General features: G+C 36.5%; 1 pseudogene; it reads right to left on the minus strand.

Moving 5' to 3' along the window:
• Nucleotides 1-530: 530 nt before the first annotated feature.
• Nucleotides 531-1,062, minus strand: LOC127540363 (60S ribosomal protein L17-like; annotated as a pseudogene).
• Nucleotides 1,063-10,016: the final 8,954 nt, after the last annotated feature.

Genomic DNA, 10,016 nt, shown 5'->3' on the forward strand with positions numbered 1-10,016 from the left:
AATTCAATTTTTCTTCATTGCTCATCCTTCTCTCTCAGTCTCTTTTTATCCTATTCCTCCTCAGACATCTAATTTACTTCTAATCATTACCTCCATAATCTGCACCCTTTCTACGAATCCTTCCCTTATCCTCTCCTTTTGCCCCACTGTTCCTTAATCTACCTACCCTTCTAAAGTCTCCTTTTTATTCTGTCCCCTAACCCTTCTATTTCTCTGTTAGTTTAGAAGATTTTTATATCATTCTAGATGTATGTTATTCTTTTTTTAACTCAGTTCTGAAGAGTAAAAGATTCTAGCACTACCAGACCTCTACCCTCCTGCCCTCTACTATAATTCTTCCATCCAGAGCTTGTTTTTGAGATAATTGCTCCATTTTGCCTCTTCCAACCCAATTTTACTTTTTAGGACCATCTCATCATACTCAACTCAAGCAGAAGACTTCTATCTGTGTGCTCTTTCAAATGATAATGTTCTTTTTTTAAAAAAAATTATAGTATCATTTGATTTTTATTTGCACTCCAATGTCATATTTATTCCTGTGCCATAAGCTTTTGTTTCTCCTACTTGGGGGAGGATGTCTTTTTCTTTTGAGCAATCTCCTCTTCCACTTTGGGAACAATTTGTTCCTTTCCAGTAAGTATCATCTCAATATGGCAAGAACTCGACTATGAACTCTCTAAGTACACCTTCACATTTTGGGAACCTTGTACTGGATATGCTCAATGACAAGAGAATCTATAGCCAAATTCTTCAGTTCCTCATTACTATCTGCATTTTAAGCATGTACAGCAAGAATTCAACACTCTTTTTGGACCATTGACTCTGTATTCTGTCCCATTTCTTAGCCTAGGCATACCTGTCAACTCCACCATTATATCAATGGAAAGGAATATATTGTGTCTTCAGTGTGACATCTTTTAAATACTTGGTAGCTTTTCAGATATTCATGCCCTTGGTATTTTGGGCTGTTTCAGGAATATTCTTGAAGTGGACCCAGAGATATGAATCTCTTGACTTGCATGATTTTGTGAAGTTCTTTGGATCAATAGAGTACTGCATCATTTTAAATGATTATCCAGGACAGATCAAAAGAAGAGGAAGAGCCAAATAATACTATTCTTAAGAGTTACAGATAATATTTTCCCATACAAGAAGTAAATAATTTGACCTTATTAAATTCCTCATAATTTCATGTTTATGTTTTTATCTTTCTCCTGATTATAGATCACATTTTGCACTCAGTTCTGGTCACAAATACCTAAAAGTCACTTATTTAAATTTTTTTTTCCTCATTCAAGATTACATTCAGCTTTGCTGGATAAGTTATTCTTGGTTGCAAACCTAGGTCCTTTGTCCTTTGAATATCATGTTTCATGCCCTTTTAATGTAGAAGCTACTAAATCTTGTGTTATCCAAACTGTGGCTTTAAATCATTTCTTTTTAGTTGTTTGTAGTATTTTTCTCCCTGACCTGGAAGCTTTGAAACTTAGCTATAATGTTCCTGTGAGTTTACATCTTAGGATCTCTTTCAGGTGATAATTCATAGGTTTTATTTTTTCAATTTAGATTTTGCTTTCTAGTTCTAAAACTTCAGGAAAGTTTTCCTTAAAAACTGCTTGAATATATAATCTAGATGCTTTTTTTGATCATAACTCTCAGGTAGTCCAAAAATTCTTATATTGTCTCTGCTTGATCTGTTTTCCAGGTCATTTTTTTTCTTAACAATATTTCAGATTTTCTTTTAGTTTTTCATTCTTTGATTTCGTTTTATTATTTCTTGGTGTCCTATGAAGTTATTAGTTTCTCCTTGCCTACCGCTAACTCTAATTGCTAAGGAGTTGTTTTCTTTTATAAACTGTTGGATCTCTTTCCAATCAGTTGACTTTCTTTTCATAATTTTCTTGATTATTTTTCATTTACCCCTTAATTTTTTCTCAAATTTTTTTCTCAACCTCCCTTATTTGATTTTTTAAAATAATTTTAAAGTTCTTCCAAAAGTTCTTTTGGGGCTGGTAACCACTTTACATTTTTATTGGAAGTATAAATAGCTGTTTTGACTTTACTGTCTTCTTCTGATTTTGAACCCAGACCTTCTCTATCACCATAGTAGCTACCTATAATTGGATTCTTTCTCTTTTGTTTGCTCATGTTTTAATGGTTTATTTCTTAGCTGTTAACTTTGTATTAGATTTGGGCTCTGGGATCATAAAAAAGGGAAAAGGACCCATGTGTACAAAAATATTTATAATAGCTTCATTTATAGTGGCAAAGAACTGGAAATTAAGGAATGGCTGAACACGTTGTAGTATGTGAATGTAATGGAACACTATTGTGCCAAGATGAACTTATGATGAGCTGAAAGGTTTCAGAAAAATGTGAGAAGCCTCATGATGGAAAATGCTAACCATATCTAGAAAAAGAACTATGCAGTCTGACCAAAGCATACTATTTTCATTTTTTTGTTGTTTTGTTTTTTTCTTCCTCGTGGTTTTCCCCTTTTGTTCTGTTTATTCTTTCACAACATGACTAATATGGAAATATGTTTAAAACATTTTGGGATTTTAATCTAGAGGCATGAGGGATAATGGAGCAGAAATGAACAGAACCAGGAGAACATTATACATAATTATAACAATGTTATAAGATGACCAACTGTGAATGAAATAGTTATTGTCAGCACCACAATGCTATCTACTTCCAAGAAAGAATTGCTGATGTCTGAATACAGATTTAAGGTTGTTATTGTTATTATTTTATTATTCTTTTTTTATGGTTCTTGTTGGTCTGTATGATTTTTTTGCAATATGGCTTGTATAACTGAATATGTATAATCAAATCAAATTGCCTTCTCGAGGAAGGGATAAGGAGGGAAAACAAGAATTTGGAACAAAAATTTTTTTTAAATTGAATGTTAAAAATTTTTATTTATACTAATTGAGAAAAAATAAAAACAAACAACAAATATACCAAAAAAAAGAGATGACTATTATCAGTGAAACTGTAAATATTTCCTATTGAAGAGGGAAGATAATGATGAGAAGAAGACTAGTTAGGAAGCCATCATCATAATCCAGATGAGAGGTGATGAGATATAAAATGGTAGAAGTTATATATAGGGGTTATATTTAAGAGATATAATAGAAGTAAAATTGATGAAGCATAACAGAATTTGTAAATTACATAGCATCATTTAAAAAAAAAACTCTATGACTTTTCTTTGAAGAGGTGGGGTATTATGAATTCAGAATGTTAAATATCCTTTAAAAATAGTCACTTATCTCCTATTTTTGCTTAAATTTTTGTTGTCATCACAAGGAAAGACCACCTGGGTGAGAGGGATAGGGTGATATATTTGGAAATAACAGAGATGAAAAAACAAGAGGCATGAATAAAACTGAGTGAAAGAAATAGCTCTGTGCTGCTAGGGCTGTAGATAAGAGTCAGCACATATTTCTAGATACAAGATTTCCTATTTCCTTCTTTGGGGGGCTCTGAGGTACATGCCAGAGAAAAGGAAGACAGTTGTTTAAATGAAGCTGATGCACAGGATTGAGCTCTGATTTATTCCTGGGAAACCACAATTGCACCAGGATTGTTTTTTTTTTTTTTTCTTCCTCTTCAAGGACATGAATGTTAAGATTTCCCATTTATAAAAGGACTTCTTTCCATCTTTCCTTTCAGAGAGACTTAGTAAAAGGTGAACCTAAGCTCCCATGAGCCAGGGGGCTCATTATTACATATCAACTTATTGCTGTGGACCTGCTTCCATGGTGATGAAAAATGAATCACTTCTTTTGAGCAGATAATCTTCCCTTGTGAGAAAGACATCATTTCTGAGCAGGCCTGCTGAGACTCAGAAGAAAAAAGTAGAGGCAATTATGAGCTTGTATTTCCATGACATGCTGGATAGTTGGTCAAAGATTTGGTGGAGTAGGAGGAAAGGTTTTTCCAAAGGAACGGCATCCCAAACCCATGGGAGAAATGTGTTTTTGGAAGCATACTCTTGAGATGTACGGACATTGTCACCTTTACCTCAATATCTGAATAGCCATCGGCTTCTTTATAGTCACAGGAAAATGGAACAATAAGGTCACACATATGAATGGATGGATGGATACTAGTTTGGTTATAACCACTGCCCATTCTCTCTTCAAGTCAGGACTTGAATTGCCCAAGAGCTCAAAGCTTACTAGGATCCCATTTTAAAGTTCGGCTTTCCAGTTTATTTGGAAGATTTGAAATCATGAAATTTGAATTCAAATTCTGAGTGCAAACAGCAGTTATTTCCCATCTCCAGTAACTCTGGTTTCTTCATCTGCAAAATAAGGGAATTAGTCTCAATGATTTTTTTTTAGTTCCCCTCCAGCTGTAACTGCTAAGATACCATGAGTCTTCCCTTAAGGGTGGGGCTAGGGCCAACTTCGGAGTGTGTAAACGTTCACTTGCAAACCTAATATATCTCCAGCTAAACTGGGATGACTAGAAAGGGGCAGGGAATAAAGAGGGAGACAGGATGTATCATTCACTCCAAATAGAAGCTATAGTTTGCAGTGAAATCAAATAACCTTATATGGCTCTAATGGGAATCCTTAGCAGGAGGAAATTTGGATCCAAATAGGTCATCAAGTAATGGCAAAAATATGTAGCCAGATTGAGATTCCTGTAGAGAGGTTGTTGGTGTCTCAGGGCTGAGCAAGCTCCCTGGAGCTGCTGAATGAGTCGCCTGGAGAGCGACTCAGAAGGTTTGGTGGGGAAGTTTGGGGGGAAGGGAATGAATGACAGGACAAAGCTCTCCTCCCACCTCTTAGATCAACTCTCAATCCTGGCAGCATTCGTCTGGCATCTTCCTTTATTGGAGCATCAGGAAGTGGCTGGGGAGATTGCCTGAAACACTTTCTGGTAACTAAGTGGTACATCTAAGCCGGAAACCAAGAAAAGCTTAGAAGCATCTATAAATAGCCAAGTGTCCCCAAAATCCAACGATTACAGGTTGAGAGAAGCCTTGTAAACAGAGAAAGAGGCTCAAACTGAAACCAGACTTGCTCCCAGGGAAAGCAACTTTTGTCTTTTCAAAAGAAAAAGCAAAATCTAATCTAACCTGGAGAGTGATCCGTACCTAGCCAGAGGTGATCAGGACTTTGTCTCAGGGGTGCAATTTAGGGTGAGGAACGTGCTTTCTGACTAAGATGATAGCAAACTCCAAGCTTTGAATTGTCCTTACTATCACTATTCCCTCTCTCTTTCCCCATCTCCCTCACTCCCCAAACCAAATTTGCCCCAAGTAAAATAAATCCTAGTAATAGGCCTGCTAGAGTTTCCTCCTTATTTCTAAGGGTGAACCAAGTTTGCCACCCCCAACCTTGGATCTATTTGGTAGCATTCTGTGTCCCAGTCAAACTGACCTATTTACTCTTCTCTAAACCTTTCAGTACACTCTTCTTTCCCTCTGTGCCCTCATATATACTGTTCTTCTGATCTCAGTAAGATACTTGTTCCCCATTCCCACAGCTCAAAGTATTCTACTTCCTTCAAGACTCATTTCCATGAAACCTTCATTGCTGAAGGAATTTGAAGCCCCCATGAATCTTCCCAGGAGTTAGGATTCTCTCCCTGTTCCAATTAGTTTGTATGTATCTTGGACTTTAAGATCATAGGGGATGGGGAGAGAGCTATCTTTTTTTTTTTTTTTTTTTTTGGCCAATTTTGGCTTGATACTTCATCATGCTTCAAAATTGCTGATTGGAGGGGAGGAGGGAGAAAACTAAATCCTATTAATCAGTACCACCAAAGCAACCAGTTAATTGGTTGAAATGTGTGCTTTCTAGCCAGTCACGTCGGTTTTGATCTATCCTACACTCTGGTCTCCAGCCTTGTAGTGAGCATGAGATCCCCAGACATGCAAGGAGCTTCTTTTAGTACTTATTTAGAGCCTCATGTTTTAAAAGATATCTAGATAGATACCCAGAAATTGAGAATAGCAACAGTGAAATGTCAGTAGTCTCATAGAATTTCCCAGCATGCATTAATGGTTTCCATTTTCACCTAACAATCTATGGAAATCCCCTGACTCTTAGCAGAGACACAGTGTGGTCCCAGGGAAAGACTTTGAATGGACAAGCCAAAAAACTTGTGTTCCAGTCTTGGATTTGCCACTGACTCATTTGAGCAAAACTCTTCTCCTTGCTCCATCAAACTACATAAATATCAGCCATTATTGTCAATGACTTGAAGTCTGCTTCTGTTGGGTTTTCATGGCACAGTAGTGAAAGATTTAATGGCTGTTGCTACTCTGGTTCTGTAAGGGATGCCAGAGGACCTGCTATTGGACTGGTGATGGACAAACGGGGTCCAGGGTTTCATAAAGGTCAAGATGTATTTCACAAACTTCTGACCAGTGAGTTGGGTGCTTTAGACCTTAATGGGGCTCACGAAGAGTCAAACATGACTCAACAAGGGTTCAACATCCCCTCTATCTACCAACATGAGCAGTTCAGTAAACCAAGAACTGTTTCCAAAAGATAAGGCTAGGCAGCTTAGTGGAAAGAGCAGTGCACTTGGAGTTAGAAAATGTGGATTCCAATACAGTCCCAGAAATTTTATGAACCTGGTCAAGTAATTTAATTTCTCTCGGCATCAGGTTCCTTACCTAAGAACTGGGAATAATAAAACCTGTGGTTTTACACAAAATGGCACAGAGTATTTCACACAAAATATACAGCCTTGGATACTTACCAGCTGTGTGACCCTTAACTTCTGTATATCTCAATTTCTTTCTTTGAGAAGTGGGGGAAAATAATCGTACCTCCCTCCCAAGGTCGCTGTGAGTGGAAAATGAGGCAGTATTGTAAAATACTCTGCAAACTTTAAAGTATTATAAAATACTAGTTATTGTGGTTATCGTCATTTATCTAACTGGGTTGTTGTGAAAGATCAAATGAGTTGTATATATAAAGTTATTTACAAACTTTAAAGTGCTAAATAAATATCTCTCTACAGCAAAATTCAAAGATGGACTATTCAATAATCTATGAATATTTAGAAATAATAAAAATGTTGTTTTTATTTAGCATCTTAAAATTTGCAAAGCCTATGCTGAACTAACTCATTTGAGCCTCATGGCAACCTTGGAAGAGCTATAGGTTTTAATTATTCCCATTTTACAGATGAAGAAACTGAAGCTGAGAAAGAGATTAAAGGATTTGGCTAGGATCACCTAGCTAATAAATTTATAAGGCAGGATTTAAACCATAGTCTTTATGACTACAAGTTTAATATTGTACTTCACTGGTAAAAGGTAATCATTAACTCCATTTTATTGGTGAGAAAACTGAGATTCACTCAAGTTAAGCAATTTACTCGATGGCAGAGAGTTAATAAATGTCAGAGGCTCATGTCTTCCAAGGCTGTAGTTCATATCTTTCTAGAAGGTCTCCTTTCCCCATCTTTAGGAAAATGGGTCAGCAGGGATTAAAATCATGCACTAAACAAACTTCTCACTTAGGCTTATGTGAGGCACTAATCAATTAATGATCTTTTATTGATTTTTTTCTCAATAGTATTTTATTTTTCTACTTACATGTAAAGACAGTTTTCAATATTCATTTTTGTAAGATTCTGAGTTCCAATTTTTTTTTTTTGTCTTCCTTTTCCTCCCAAGATAGAAAGCAGTCTGATACAGGTTATCATGTACAATCAGTGATCATTTATTAAGTGTTTACCAATTATTATATTAGGAGCTGGAGTAAAGAAAGGTGAAAAGGAAATAACTCCTACCTTCAGGGAACTTATATTCTACTGGCGGGGCTACTGGAACCCATTTTTGCTCACCTCTAAAAACCCTCTTCCCACCTCAATCCAGCATAGCCCATTTTATAATTTATTTTGTTCACCTGATCATTAAGTCTATTGTTCTGAGCCCCTTAAAGCATCTCATCATCACCAGTTGGGATAATCTACATCATTCTCACCTGATAATTTAAGAAGGCTGATCAGGTCTCTAAAGGATGGGGAATCTGCACATTTACCCATCTCTCATTAGGATCAGGCACTGTATCCCTTTAAACACTTAAAACAGTCATTTAAGTTTACCAGCTAAAGTGTTCATTCCTTGATCTCCAAGCAACTTTATAGGTTTCCCATAGGAAGGAATTGATAACTGTCCTGGTTCAAGACCATGGATCTCATTGCTGCTGCATTCCTGTGTGATCAGGGGTCTCCTTGCCTGCTTCCAGGTCATGAAGATCAAACCTGGGAGAGACCTGAGAGGGTCACAGAGGAGCAAGAGCCAAAGACTGGATACCATCACTCTTGGATAGAACTTCAGCTCTGAAGCTTATCAGCTATTTGAACAGGAGCCTCTTGGAACTTCAGTTTTCTTATCTGTAAAGTATATGGACATGGGAGGAGGGGGAAGGAGGCAACATAATGGAATGGCTTCAGAATCAGGAATCAATCAATCAAGTATTTATTAAAGTGCCTACTGTGTTCCACAGCACTATACTAGGTATTGGATTTACAAATACAATTAATGAAACAATTCTCATTCACGATGAGGTCCTGCCTCAGACATACAGACTGTGTCATTTAGATTTTCAATGGCCTGGAAACTCTCCAAGACTCTAAATTGTACAAGAGACACCCAGCTGGCATTTGGAAAGAAGTTTCTCCCTGGGAGTTCCCTCCATCAATGAGATCACAGGTCTGATGAACCTTACCCCACCTCCTAAAAAATCTACTTCATAGGGGGATTGAAAAGGAAAGGTCTTGGTACAACTTCAAACATCAGAGGAATGTATATTATTATTATAACACCAGCATTCCCACGGAGATAAGCAACATGGACATTATGTTGCCATCTAGATCGGAGCATTGCGGTTATAACGCTTCCAACCATGGTCAGAACCAGATTCAAATGTAACTAGGAAATAGTTAATCAAATAAATATATAACAGAACAGATAATAGTAACACTAAATAGTAAACTTTAGTAACACTAAAGTTTTACATAGTTTATATATATACTTTTATATATATATATATAGCTTTTTAAAGTTTTAAATAGACATTTATATAGCATTTACTGTGTACCAGGCCAGGTGCTAAGTGATTTATAATTATTATCTCATTTGATCCTCACAACAGCCCCAGAAAGTAGATACTATTATTAATGTCCATGAGGAAACTGGGGCAGGCAGAAGTTAAGTGATTTGCCAGGGTCACACAGCTAGTAGGTGTCTAAGTCAGATCTTCCTGCCTCTATCTTATGCTCCATCTACTGTACCATTGAACTGCTTATGATAATGTTTGTGTGTAGTTTTCTACAACAATGTATGGCCAGCAGGGATCCCTATGTCTCTAGAGTCCAATTTCTAGGGTGGTAGGTCAGGAGAAGGCTGAAGATGCAATTTACCTAGATTTGGGCAAAGCTTTTGAAAAAGTTATTGGTATTCTATGTAGAAAATTCGAAGGGATAAAAACTACATGATGATGAAGTTAGATGAATACTGCACTGGAAGAAGGGCTCCGAGTAGTTATGAATGGTTCAATGTCAGTTTGATGGGAAGTCTCCAGTGGAAGTATCCCAGGCATCTGTGTTTGGTCCCATACTGTTAAAACATTTTTAAGTGATATGACTAAAAGTATAAAAGGCAAGCTCAACAAACTTGAAGTTGATACAAAGGTGGGGATGCTAGCCAACATAACAGATGACAGGATCTGGTTCCCATGACAGCTTGATGGCTTATAGCATTGGGTTTAATCTAGGAAAATGAAATTCAAAGGAGAATAATTTAAAGTTTATACTTGAGTTCAAAAGAAGCAACTTCACAAATATAGGACCTAGCAAGTGCTTAATAAGTGCTTGTTGGATAAATATTCTTAAAATTGACTTTAAAATGATGAAATGAGATTTTTTTAAAAAGTGATTTGTAAAACAAAGTGCTATAAAATATTAACAATGATAATGATGAGGTTGATGATGAAATACAGGATGGAGGAGGTATCTGAAAAAAAAGTCTG

This window comes from Antechinus flavipes, chromosome 6 (assembly GCF_016432865.1).
Source record: "Antechinus flavipes isolate AdamAnt ecotype Samford, QLD, Australia chromosome 6, AdamAnt_v2, whole genome shotgun sequence".
Taxonomy (NCBI): Eukaryota; Metazoa; Chordata; class Mammalia; order Dasyuromorphia; family Dasyuridae; genus Antechinus; species Antechinus flavipes.